The sequence below is a fragment of the Arachis stenosperma genome, chromosome 9 (assembly GCF_014773155.1).
Source record: "Arachis stenosperma cultivar V10309 chromosome 9, arast.V10309.gnm1.PFL2, whole genome shotgun sequence".
Taxonomy (NCBI): Eukaryota; Viridiplantae; Streptophyta; class Magnoliopsida; order Fabales; family Fabaceae; genus Arachis; species Arachis stenosperma.
This window is the reverse complement of record NC_080385.1, coordinates 10351854-10366742: the sequence shown is the minus strand read 5'-3', so window position 1 is coordinate 10366742 and position 14889 is coordinate 10351854. Positions and strand designations below refer to the sequence as shown.

Here is a 14889-nt window from a genome sequence, read left to right as displayed (position 1 = left end):
AAGATTACTATGAAGAATAAATATCCATTACCTAGAATCGACGACCTAATGGATCAGTTACAGGGTGCCGGTGTGTTCTCTAAGATTGATTTGCGATCCGGGTAGCATCAGATAAGGGTTAGAGGCGAAGATATTTCGAAAATTGCTTTTAGGACGCATTATGGTCATTATGAGTATACGGTGATGTCTTTCAGATTAACTAATGCTCCGGCAGTATTTATGGATTATATGAACAGAATATTCCGGCCGTACCTGGACAAGTTTGTTATTGTCTTCATTAATGATATTCTTGTTTACTCTAAGACTAAAGAAGAGCATGCTGATCACTTGCGAACTGTGCTGCAAATTCTAAAAGACAGGAAGTTATATGCTAACTTTGGCAGGGTATTATCGGAGTTTCATTAAGAAATTTTTACAGCTCGCCTTAACTTTAACTAAGTTGACTAGGAAGGATACACCTTTTGTCTGGATTTTGGAGTGCGAGGAGAGTTTTCAAGCATTGAAGCAAAGGTTGACTACTGTACCCGTGTTGGTATCGCCTGAGCCAAGTGAATCGTTTGAAGTGTACTGTGATGCATCATTAAAGGGTTTGGGGTGTGTTCTGATGTAGCACCGAAATGTTGTAGCATATGCCTCATGACAATTAAGGCTGCATGAGATGAACTATCCGACTCATGACTTAGAACTTGTTGCCGTTGTGTTTGCTCTTAAAATCTGGAGGCATTATCTCTATGGCGTTAAGTTTCACGTTTTCTCAGTCAATAAGAGTCTGAAGTATCTATTTGAGCAGAAAGAGTTGAATATGCGTCAGAGGAGGTGGATGGAGCTTTTGAAAGACTATAATTTCGAATTGAATTACCATTCAGGAAAAATGAACGTTGTGGGGGATGCCCTGAGTCGGAAGTCTTTGTATGCAGCTTGGATGATGCTACGGGAAGAAAAGTTATTAAAGGCATTTCAAGATTTGAAACTGGGAGTTAAGGAAGAATCCAGAATTCTATGTTTGAGTCAGTTGCAAATTTAAAGTGATTCAAAAATCAGAACTTCTGAAGGCTCATCAAGATGGTGAAGCGTTACGTAAAGTATTGCTGCCGATTGAGCAAGGAAAACAGTGGAGAGTGTCAGAAGATAAGGATGGTTTATGGAGGTTCAAGAACCGAATTATTGTTCCAAACGTCGGAGACTTGCGACAAAGTATCTTGAAGGAAGCTCATAAGAGCGGGTTTTCAATCCATTCAAGAAGCACCAAAATGTATCAAGATCTGAAATCAATGTTCTGGTGGCCAGAAATGAAGAATGATATGGCATTGCATGTATCTAAATGTTTAACATGTTAGAAGGTTAAAATCGAACATCAGAGACCATCAGAAACCCTTCAGCCTTTAGAGATTCCACAATGGAAATGGGAGAGTATCGTAATAGATTTTGTGATAGGTTTGCCTAGGACTAGGACTGGTTATGACGCTGTTTGGGTGGTTGTGGACCGACTAACAAAATCGGCTCACTTTCTCCCCCATCCAGATAAGTTGCACAATGGAAGAATTGGCTCGAATGTACATCAAAGAGATTGTCAGATTTCGCAGCGTACCTTCCACCATTATATTCGACAGAGATCCTTGTTTCACGTCGAGATTCTGGGGAGATTTTCAGCGTGCATTTGAGACTCAGTTAAGTTTGAGTATTGCATATCACCCTCAAATAGATGGTCAATCAGAGAGAACTATCCAAACCTCGGAGGATATGCTAAGGGCTTGTGTCTTGGACCAGCCGGCGAGCTGGGATCAGTATATGTCATTAGTAGAGTTTGCTTATAATAACAGCTACCATGCGAGCATCAGAATGGCTCCATATGAGGCTTTATATGGCAGAAAATGTCAATCTCCGTTATGTTGGTATGAAGCTAAAGAAAGAAGTTTGTTAGGGCCTGAGATGATAGCTGAAACTACTGAGCAGATAAAGAAGATTCGTAACCGAATGCTTATAGCCCAAAGTCGTCAGAAGAGCTATGCTAATCAAAGGCGAAAGCCTTTGAAGTTTGAAAATGGAGAGCATTTCTTTCTGAAGGTTACACCAACCACCGGAGTGGGAAGAGCCATTAAGACTAAGAAACTGAATCCCCGTTATATTGGACCATTTGAGATCCTAAAAAGAATTAGGCCGGTGGCTTATAGGATTGCTTTACCGCCATGCCTTTCAAACTTGCACAGCGTCTTTCATGTGTCACAGCTTTGGAAGTATACTCCTGATGTAAGTCATGTTCCGGAACTGGAACCGATTCAAGTGAGAGAAGATCTAACACTTCTAGTAATCCCGAGGAAGCTTGATGACATGAGCATTAAACGATTACGCGGGAAGGAAGTATCACTGGTAAAAGTAGCTTGGAGTCGAGCTGGTATTGAGGAACATACTTGGAAACTCGAATCAGATATGCAGAAGGACTACCCACATCTCTTTTCAGGTAACTAAATTTGAATTTTGAGAGTGAAATTCTTTGTTAGCTGGGTAGGATGTAAACCCCGTTAAATTAGTAAATAATTAGTTAATAAATTAATTTTTAATAAAGAAAATTAAAAATGTGAATATTATATTAAATTAGGATAGAGCTCATCAAAACAAGAATTTGGACACTAATTTCAAAGAATTTGGCCTAAGATTGGACCGAATGGGCCGAGCCGATTGAACCGGATCCAAACCGGGCCCGTGGGCCCAATCGGCCCAGCATTTAAATGAGCCAAAGCTCATTTCTTCTCCAAGTGCAATAGAGGCAGTGCTGAACACAACGAGGAGAAGAAAGGGAACGAAACCCTTATTCCAACTTCCAAACGCCGTATCTCCTCCGTTCGAGCTTCCATCGCCGCACCGTTTGCTGCCACGCGACCACCGCGTCGAGCTCTACGATTCTACTGGAACAATATCATAGGTAATTCGTTTATTCACTCTCATCCTCTTCTTCCCCAATTTTTGAAAAAATCTTGTGGAGGTGTTGAATTTCCTTGTTTTTGATGTTTTAGGATCCAATTAGTTTGAGAAAAATATTCACTCTTGCTTATATGAAGCTTGGGTAAATTGAGGATATTATAATTCTATCTAAATATTCTGAATTTGTGTTGTGGGTATTAAATTGGGTGTATATGTGTTATGAATGTATGTTAGGTTGTGAATAAATAATTGGAGCTTGAAATTGTGGATATCAGAACTTGGAGGAAGCTGTTTTATTGAACTTTTGGGGGCTGTGTTTATTTTAGTAAGTTGCCTTAGACAATACGTGAAAAATTGGTCAAGGTATGGTTTAGGTTTCTTGTATTTAATATATAATGTTCTGTGAAAACTTAGGCTAGATGACCATAGGATATGTTGGAATGTATGTGTATATATATTGTTTAGTGTTTTGCTAATAAATATGTTTGGTTGGTGCTGTTGGTTGGTTGATGGTTTAGTGAATTATTGATCAATCATTTGAGGACATAAGTATATAAATTTAGGATTTGTAAGCTATGGTGTTGGTTGTTGGATTTGAAAAGTGTATGTGCAATTATTGTTGGTTTGAGGCATGATTTTTTATGGTGGTTGATGTGTTAATGAAGAACGACATAATGTGTTAGAAAGTGCATGTTTGGTGATCAATGTCATGGGATTTGTTTTGATTGAAAATGAGGTTTTGATAGTTTGTAAAAAATTTTGGTTTTTGGCCGAACTTTGGTGAGCTATAACCTGGCTTCCGGACCCTCAATTTGTTTCCAACTTGCTTTAAATGAAAATTGGGTTCGTGAAGTTTATGTCGTTCGAAGAACGAATGAAAAACGATTTAAAATGATTAAGTTATGTGCGTCAGAAGTTTGGTTAAAAATTATGTAAATCTACAGCTTTCTGCCTAATCAGGTTTTTGGGAAAACGCACGCCCATGCGTACGCGTGAATGTACTCACCTACGCATACGCATGACAAGGAAATGCGCGTGCGAGCTGCCTTTTTACACTTCCATGCATACGCGTGGCTCATGCGTATGCGTGGCCCCTGTTTCAGCAAACATGTTTTTCTGAGTTTTAAACCCTATTTTAAACTTATAAACCTCTATTTTCATTCCTTTAGTCATAAATAATAGTATTAAACCTGATAATCAGATGAAGTTAGGAAATGGGGAAAACTTGGAGGTGAAGTAAAGTTGAAAAGTGATGAATTGATTATGAAATGTTACAGATGATCATGTATGATACTTGGCTTGAATAATCAAATGATCTGAGATACGAGATTCCCTAGGTAAAGTACTGTGGCTTGCCACCACGTGTACCAGGTAAAAAACTCGATACTCTGTTGAGCCTACAACGTAAGGGTGAATGGGCACTTATAAATTCCCGGGAATGGTACCCCCATTGAGCGATTGATATATATATAAGAAAAAGTTATGCATAGACTCATGGGATGCGCGTTGGGGGACAGTCCAAAGGTTTAGCAAACCGGACTTGTCGGGTTGGCTTGATAACCGACAGATGAGACTCATCAGTCATAGGACAGGCATGCATCATGTGCATATTACTTGATTTACTTGTTTGTGCATTAACTGGGAGTGCCTAATTGTATTTGCTATGTTAAATGTATATTTGTTACCTACAGTACTTGTAACTTTCTTATGCTTGCTTTTATTTGCTTATTTGTCTGTGATTTGTTGATGGAGATGGATGTATGGAGGAAAGACAGTGGGACTTAGATTTAAGATTAAGTTAAGTTAGACCTAGATACTCTTAGAAAATCACCTTTTTATGGTTTCTGTTTAATACTTTAAGCTTAATAATCTGAGTGTCGGCGTTCTAGGATTGCCTCTGGCATTCCCAGGACCTTATATCTTATATGTGTGGCACCTTCACCATACTGAGAACCTCTGGTTCTCACCTCATACTATGTTGTTGTTTTTCAGATGCAGGTCGAGAGGCACCTCATTAGGCGTCTGGACTTCTTAAGCGAAGTGGTTATTGGGTTATTTTGTTGTACAGTTATGTATATATATACGTACTTAGTTTCCTCTCCGCATGACTCGATCCTTTTGACCCTCTTAGAGGCTTATGGAGAGACAGGGTTTCGTTTATGTAAATTTGGGTTTTGGATATGTATATATGTGTGTATATATTCTCCGGTCAGCTTTGACTTCGCGGACTGACTTAGGAGCTTGTTATTTTGTCTCTTTAGCCCTCTATTCTAACTTTTGTTATCTTATAACTGATAGCTATAGTTTTCTTAATACGCAAGTTAACTCGTTTTCTAAATGTTGCATTTTTTATTTCCTAATTTTTATTTCTTCTGTTCTTTAAAGCTCTTAGTTTATTATATTCTTTCTGGTAGGGTGTTACAAGTAGCGGATGAAAAAACTGCCAATAAACAATTACTGATGAGGTTTATATTGTCGGATTTATTCCAACGATAAACATATTACCTGTAAATTTTTTTGGTAAATCTTCTGGTGTTCGACGAATTTCTTATAGTGAACAGTGTCGTCGCATCTCGCCACTATTTGCCGTGTGGCCACTACATCCTCTATCACTACGGGCAGCACTCTATTTTTCCTTCTTAAGTCAAGGGCACAGAACCAACGATAATATTAGATTTGGTTTATATCCTTTAAACTGTTTTCTGATTTTAGACTGATAGATCGTATGTATGGCATTTGGTATATAAAAAAAAAATGGTTTGATAAATAAGCAGGAGTTAGGTCATTTATGGCACTATTATCTAAACTTGTTTTGTACCATCAAGAATGGCTCAAATCATAGATTATATTTGGTTTTTTCTCTTTTGGTAATTACCAAATCAATTATTAACATTTTGATTACTTTTAATAGTTATCTGGTAATTTAACGAGCCCTAAACTACAACCAATGAGTAGTGATAATAGAAAATGGGTCACCTTTATTTTTAATTATATGAACAAAATTATTTTATATTTAGTTCCACTTTCTTTTACCTTGTCCCTCAAATTCTAATTATTATGATATTGATAACTGTGTCTTCAATTTTGCTTTTGTATTTGATTATTTTTTGAGAACTTTTCATTGTTAATTTCTAATTATCCTAGAATAAGAAGACATTATAATTTTAATCAACGGTTTTAGTTTATAGACAACGATGTATCTAAAGTAGGGGTGTTAAAATTTCTAGAAGTACGAAAATTTTCGTAGAAATTGCCTTAAATGGAGATTCGAATACGAAAAATTTTTTGTGTGGGAATGGAGACTAAAATCCTTTTGAGACAGACATGAAAATTCGAACGGAAATTTTTTTCCGTCTTCGATAATTTCAAAAAATTTTTAAATTTACTTAAATACCTTTAATTTATTTTTAATATAGAAAAATTTTAGTCATTTCACCTATTGAAAATCTTAACCCTACCGTATTGAATATCTTCCCTTCTATCCTACTACTCCATAGTTACTACACCGTCTCCAAGCCCCAACTCTCCAGTTTCGAAAATTCAAAACTCCCATAGTTGTGTCCACAGTCATAGCCATAGCACCATACCCCTTCGTCAGTTGTCACCGGCCACTCCTCCTGCTCAGTGCTTGCCATTACTGTGTCGTCATGTTCACAGCTTCACTACATCGTTCTCTCTCTTCGGGCGTGGCGTTCTTCCCTTCTCCACTCCCACATCTACGTGATTGCGTCCATTCTTGTCACTGTTGCCGTGTCCATTCTCTCCTCTCCGTTGTCGCATCTCACTGCTCCGTCCTCTCTTCGCTGCTTGTCGTTTACTGGAGTGCATCGCTGCTGATGCTGTAGCAGTCACCGATTGCCCATTTTCCAGTCCTCTTCCCCCTCTCCATTCACTTGACTTCAGGTTTGATTTTCTCTCCGTCTATTTATCTAAAGCAATTAGACATATAGGGTTTATAATTATGAAATAGTTAGAGTTTGATACTCCTCCTTTTTATAATCTTTGTTATGTGTTTTTTAAATTCTAAATATCGAATAATATGTTCTATTATGTGTTCTTTTGTTGATTTATTGCACTTTATAATTTATCTCTCTCTATGTTTTTTGTCCTTTTTACTGATTTATTGTAGTTTAAAATATTAATTAGTATGATTTCTGTTATGTGTTCTTTGTATAATCTTTTCTATTATGTATTTTTTTGTCCTTCTCTGTTTTTGCCATTTTTGCTGATTATATGGTATTCTTGTTTATCATGTATGTTAACATATTCATGTTTATGTTGTTTTAATAGAGAACATGGAGTTGTTTGTTAGAAGTTGTATACTAACAATGGAAGAATATTTGATATTAAAGACTTTATTTTATGACTTTTTTTATAATAAAAATTGTATTTTAAAATTTTGTTTTACAAAATATGATTTACTATGTTGTATTTCTAAACTTAGAATCTTAGATAAGATATGTTTGTGTATTTGTAATAATGTTTTGTAGTTTGTTTTTTGTTTTTTATTTTTATTTTTTACTATAATTTTTATATAAATATTCAACATAAAAAGATGGAGAATAAGATTTCATAAAAAATACAGAGAATGAAAATAAAAACAATTATCTTCTCATAACGAAAATTAGGACAAAGACAAGAATCAATTATGGGGACGAGGATGGGAAGCAGGAGTCATCCTCTCCCCACCCCATTGACATCTTTAATCTAAAGCTTTAAGGTAGCGTTTGTTTTCGGGGGCAGGACATGGAGATATGGACAACACTTGTTTAAAAATTGTTTGGAAGCAGAGACATGGACAGTGAATATATTGTCTCCGAGACAGTTTTTTTATACTTTTGTGTTCACTCTTTCACGAAGGACAATGATGGACACGGGATTTGGAAGAGTGGACACGGACAATTTTATAAATTTTGTTTTCCTTTTTTCCACTATTACCCCTTCTTATTTTTCCTATTGCGTTGTTCAGAGCTACTTTTTTCTTCCTGTTCTTTCTCTATCTCTTTCTTTTCCAGGTACTCTCTCTTTTCTGTAGAATTTTTTATTAGAGGTAGATAATTCTTTTATTTTTATCGTTTTACTTCAATACCATTTTAATCTTATATTATATTATTTGATTTGTAATAAAAATAATAACAAAAATAATTAATCTTAAAACTTTTGAAAGATAAATATTATCAAAAGTAAAATTGATTTTTTAAAATGCTAAAAAAATAATTTATAAATTGTAATTGATTTTATATAATTTAAAGAAAAATCAGTTTTTTATAAAGAAAAAATCAGTTTTTAGATTAAAAAATTAGTTTTTTTTTTAAATAAAAATAGATTTTTTTATGCAAAAACTAATTATTTTTTCATGTAAAAATGAATTTTTTTAAATTAATTTTTTATTTAAAATTAATTTGGCTTATTAACTTAAACAAAATTTTTTATTAATCAAACTCAAATTTATTTTTTTGTTAATATTAACCATATGTATTCCTACATATTAATAATAAATTTTAAAATAAAATAATTATATTTATAAATTTTATTTTAATATAAATACTAATATATTTTTTTATTAAAATTTTTTGCCTCTTCAAATATTTTTTTCAAGTTCCGTCTGTACTCCTACGTACTCTTATTTTTTATTAAATTAATTTGTATTAATGTAGAAAATTTGGAATTACAGAATTATTTTAGTCATTTCGTATAATATTTTAGTCTTGTCCATGTGTATCCAAACATAATACTAGATATTATATTAGTGTTTTGTCCATCGTATTCAAACACAGTACATAAAAACTAATTTTTAGTATTTTCATCCTATCATCTCTGTTTTAGTGTCATATTTTGTCCTGTCTCTAAAAACAAATGCAGCCTAAGAAACTCAAGACGATGCACACAGTGCAAACCAAGTGTGGATATAAATTTTTTTAGTTATTTTCTTTAAAATTAGAACATGGGTCCCCTTTTCTGAGAATAATGTTAGTGTGCTACTAATTAGTTTCTAATAATAATTACATGTGTCCATACCCCATAATAATATACTTAGAATTCATCTGATGCTTTATATATTGTAGAATTTAAAAATAGTATTTTGTTTACTAACAACAGTCCGTTGAGCTTATAACCAATTGATTGAGATGCTTTCGAAATAATTTTAGAAATTTATGTATATTTTAAATAAAGTGTTGTTTCAGTACAATAATAAATTTATATGTACTGATATATTTAAAATATAGACAAATAATAATAAATTATATGAAATTATTTTTCATATTAATATTTATTTTTTTAAATATATATTATATCACTATTTTTAAAAACATATTTTTTTATTTAATTTTATAAAAAATCTTAAACATTTTTATTTTATTTGATTAGATAAAAATATTCTTTTAAATCAATCAAATTTTAAAATTCAACTAATCCTAATTTTATATTTTCAAATAATTTAAACAACAAAACAAAAATATATCTAAAAAATAAAAAATCAAAATTATTCTTTTATCTTCTTCATCTTTTCAGATTGCTCTCAATTCCATTCAACGTCGCTGTGTTAAAGTCTCCGCTGCTGAATCAATTCCTTTCACCACAACAACACTGTTCCTGCTTCGTACCCAATAGTGATGGTAGCATCTTCAACCTTACCATGAAGAACACCTTGCTCACCACCCTCCTAGTCTTCAAGAACACCATTAGAGAAGGTAACCACCTCAACCCCACCATGCACTTCACCTTTCATATTATAGATTCTCAACTTTCATGCCTCATTTTCATATAAAGCTTCCTTTTCCCCTTCATTTCACTGGGAAAAAATCGATTTTTTATTGATGGGGTTGTGCAAAATTGAGGTTTTTCTTATTTTTTTTTTCTGTTTAATTGTTTTGGTTTTTTTTTTCTTTTGGGTAAATTTTTGCAGAGTTGATCAGGAGTGTGCATGTGTACCAAATGAAGGATGGAAAAGTAAGGGAAGTTGAAAAAGAGTTTGTGTTCTTAGAGAGTGGCTCCTATGGCGAAATGAGGTCCACACCAATCCTCAGATTGCAGAAGAAGCTTTGTGTTGCTGAAGTTTCTGAAGTGTACCAAAATGGAGTGTGGCTTTGTATCTTTTCCTTTCATAGAGATCACAAGCCTCAATTTTCCAGCATTCCAAACTTGCTTTTGCTCTCCAGGTATATATATAGATAATATCTGCTCAAGTCTCTGTCTAAAGTTGCTGAAGCTTTTTGTATCTGTTCTTAGATTGTGTATTTGCTTTTGGTCATAATTATTTCTATATTATGAAATGTCTTAAAGATAGAAAATACAGAGGCATGAGACTGAGACCAGAGAATATATTTATGTCACTGTCTCAATTCCCCTGGTCCCCAACTTTTGGTGCGTATCATATTCATACTACCATTCGTTTATTTATTTTTAAAGAATTGTATTAATCTTGTTGAAATTGATTTTTTGTCTCACAGGTCCTTCCAGTTATGGATTTGAAAATTCAATAAAAGGGGAGAAACTTGAGTTCCAATCATCAAGTAATAATTTGGTTGACAACAAGAAGCCCCAGGTTCAAGAAAGTCAATCAATAGGAGCTTTTATTGCTACTTCGGGATCACCATTTGAAGTAAAAACTCATTCCCAGTGGACAGGAACCATGCCTTATGGAATGCCTCCTTTAAAACCTCCACCTGGCAGGCTGAATCCTCTCCCCCCTGAGCCTCCTTCGTTTAGGCCTTTCGGTAATGCCCCTGCCCCTGCCCCTGCCCCTGCCCTACCCTGGCTACTCATGGACCACAACAGGTTGGTGTTGGCGGTGCTCCACGTCTTGGACCTCCACCACCACCACACCCAGCACCAGTTGGTGCCCAACATTCTCCTCCCTTCCCACCACCTCCTGCACCAGTTGGGGCCAGACTAATCCTCCACCACCATCACCTCCTGCATCAACAGGTGCAAAACCTAGTCCTCCTCCACCTCCCTCAGCTCCAGCTGGTGCCAAACCTGGCCCTCGCCCTCCGCCACCTTCGAAGGGTGGTATACCTCCTCCTCACCCACCTCCAATCAGGGCTAGCAAACCAAAAACTATGAGAACATTGAAGCTGGCACAAGTGATGTTGATGCTCCTAAAGCCAAGCTAAGGCCATTTTTCTGGGATAAGGTTCAAGCTAACTCTGATCAATCAATGGTTTGGAATCAAATCAAGTCTAGATCATTCCATAAGAAACACTTTTTGGTTATAACGCTGTGGATAAAAACAATGGTCAACGAGGAAAAGCGTCTTCCGCCCAAGACCCTTCACCTCAGTATATCCAGATCATTGACAAAAAGAAAGCACAGAATTTATTAATTCTGTTGCGAGCATTGAACGTGACAATGGAAGAAGTATGTGATGCACTTTATGAACATGATTTTCTTGGTCCTTCAATTTTTTGTAAGAAACTGTTGATAATTGTGATAGTAATATTAGATTTTGTAGGGAACACAAGTTACACAAAACTTTGCATGGTCACACTGCTGCCCTAAAACATTATAGACAACCAGTATCATGTTGATTATTTGACTCTAGCACCATTTTGCTGCATGTGGGGAGCATGGATTGTGGTAGTGCTGTTGTTAGGTTTGATTATTGTTCTGAAATTATTTGATTTATGATATCATGGTTGAGTAAGGAGGAGCATAGATTGTGGTAGTCTTTGTTAGTGTACAGACAACTGTTTTCTGAACAAGTGAATTGATCACTTTTTGAAGCTTGCTTGGTAAATCATGATGAAATCTGTTTATCATATAGAAATGTTAACTTGTCTCTGCTTCCACTTGTATAATAGCTTTGAAATTTGTCTTTGGTTTGTTAGGAAATGAGTTGCCTGCTGAGTTCCTCCAAACCTTACTGAAGAGGCACTGACGACTGATGAACAACTTAAGCTTAGACTTTTTACTGGTGAGCTATCTCAACTTGGCCCTGCTGATCAGTTCTTGAAAGCGATGGTTGACATTCCATTTGCTTTTAAGCGAATGGAAGCACTTGTTTTCATGAGTACACTTAAAGAGGAGCTCAATTCTACTATCGAGCCTTTTGCAGTTCTAGAGGTACAATTTCCAAATCATGATCATGGCATTAAAATTTTGTAGTTTTGAAGTGTTTGATTATCCCAAATAAGATGATAAACTGATTTTAGAGGGAATATTACCCCAATAAACATGATATATTGTTATATTGTAGAACACTATGGTGCTGTTTAGTTCATGTAGCAAACTGCACGTAGTGAGACAAGGCTTAGTTGTTAAGGTCGTTGTGTTGTATCATCAAGATATATTATTCTGTCAATCTTAGGCTGGCAAAAGTAACAATGTAAACTTTGAGTAGCTGGGTATAGTGAGTCCTTAAACTGACTCATTTATGTCCTACATATTTTTTATTTCTGTAATCCAATTGTTGAATTGTTAGTTAATATGCTGATTATTTTTCGTTCAGCGGTTGGACCTATAATTTGTGGGAATTAATTAGTTCAGAGTTTCACATTTTCAAGTACATTTTTCTCCCCTTCATATGAAATATTCATGTAGTACAAAATAAAGTCTGATTCCTTCGTACGCAATTTTTATCATTTTTTGAGTATGTTTACAGTTACTAATCCCATAAAGAATATGCATCCTTTAAAATGTGGTATCTAGGAGATATAAGTTTTTAGTGTTCTGTTTAACTATATCAAGTTAGAAGTTAGGAGTTAGATTTCTGCTGTGTGAATTATACATAGACATAAACAATAGTGTGTTCTGCAATTGCCACGCACTCACTAACTCGACCGTTTCTCAAATTGAGGCCCTCACATTTGTGTGACCCCTTCCTTTCTTGTCCTGAAATCTGATTCTTCTTGCACCTTCATCCGATATGTCAGGTTGCTTGTAAGGAACTAAGAAACAGTTGACTGTTCCTCAAGCTTCTTGAAACTGTTCTCAAAACTGGCAACCGTATGAATGATGGAACATTCAGCGGTGGTGCACAAGCATTTAAGCTTGATACACTCCTGAAACTATCTGATGTAAAAGGAACAGATGGCAAGACCACATTCTTACACTTTGTTGTTCAAGAGATTATCCGTTCTGAAGGCATAAAAGCTGGCACGCTGGCAAATGTGAGTGATCTTAAAGATAGCTCTAAGTCTATAAGTGGGGTTGCTGTTTTTCTTTTTCATGTTTTATTGGTTCCATAGTGCATCATTCCTACCGATGCTTTTGATATTTTGGTAGTTTTAAATACAGCATTTGGGAGGTTTATTCTTGCAATTATGCTTCACTATTGTTGAGTGGCTCTCGAACATAAACCGAATTTGTAGGAAGAAGCAAACAATCAAGAATCGGATGACAAGGCTGCAGCACTGGCGGCAATAGAGAAACAAAGGATGCTGGAGAGCAAAAAGGAAAACATAGAAAGGAAACCATTCATGGACATACAAAGTGAGAATAGGAAGTTGAGGCAGGACATCTTCAAGAGAAGGCATCGAGCGCGAGCTCAGGTCAAACTTAATTCAGAAAGTATGCAACTGCGATCCCCACTGTTGTGCAGCTGCAGATTGAGCCACAAAACAATTGGTCACAGCAGCGACAAGCGATGAGTCAAGTCCTCCCGACAAAAGAACTCCAAAAGGTACATCAGTCATCAACCTCTTAAGCACAGCCTAAATGATAGCATAGTATACCAAGGACAAGAAGTAAAATTAACAGGAAAGAATTATTTCCCTTCACAAATAAGCACATTGGAAAAATCAATCCTGACTCCTCAATTATTGTCCATGCAGCACACACATTAGCAGTGTATCAGTACATTGGATTCAACATATCAGTGATGCAATATTCATGAAATGCCAATATAGTTTTCCATAGGGTAATTATGTCGGGTGCATCTGAACCAAAGAAACATGAAAATACCTTAAACATGAAAAGAAATATGAAAAGAAAACAAATTTCTGTATCAGTTTTCTACTCAATTCGAACACATCCATAAACGACCATAATAAATAGCCTATTATGTCAACGTCACAAAAGTCTGTGATTCAAGATCCTATACCAAAAAAAAAATGTAGGAAAATTAAAATATAATATATAGATTATAACTCTGGCTTTTTGTTGTTGATGACATCATTCAAAAGTCCAGCCCATGTATTCCTATCACTGTGTCCACTAGAATACGGCGAGACATGGCAAAACTGCGGATATGATGTAATTCCGGCAGTAGAAGGATACTGGTTGAAATACGCCATGCCATTTGGAATAGGATTAAAGGGAATAGGGAGGACTCCACCATAAGGTTGATAAGGATGGACCACTGGATAATGATGCATAGGATATTGTGACAATCCAGGTTTCTTGGTTGTGGCTGCACCTGGAACTTCCGCCCCTTCTATTCTTGGTGTGTTGGTCTTATCTTTTAATGTCTCTTAAGTTAGAGTGATTTCTTCAGTCTAAAGATAAATCAGAATTTTTAAATAATTACAGTACAAAATAAAAAAAAAAAACTAGTAAGACAAGCTAGAGTCGAGTAAGACTTTTTTCAAAGTGTTGACCTTACTCCCTTAATTTCTCAATTGCACTTATGCTAATCGATTAAAAAAAAAAACTCAATTGGCAAAAGGTAGAATCAGCCAATGACCAAACATCTATGCAGCTCCTAACAAAACTCTCCTATTTCCACTTATCCAAAAATTAAAGAAACTATGCTCTTCTTCCTGGCGAACTCTCCTATTTCCACTTATCCAAAAATTAAAGAAACTATGCTCTTCTTCCTGGCGAAATGTATGCATTATACAGTATCTATAAAAAAAACTTAGACATTTTAATGTACAATACTATGTTAGCTTGAGATGTTTTACTAGAGATTCTCAAAACATCATGAGAATCGTCTTTACAACTATAGATGCTACTACTAGAACCGTCTTTACATCACAAGTTAAACCTTATCATTCTCAATTCTGTCATCAAACGTACATCATCATC

The 14889-nt window shown here is 35.3% G+C and overlaps 1 pseudogene; it reads left to right on the top strand.

Moving 5' to 3' along the window:
- The first annotated feature begins 1533 nt into the window (after positions 1-1533).
- Positions 1534-13948, top strand: LOC130949035 (uncharacterized; annotated as a pseudogene).
- The last annotated feature ends 941 nt before the right edge of the window (positions 13949-14889 follow it).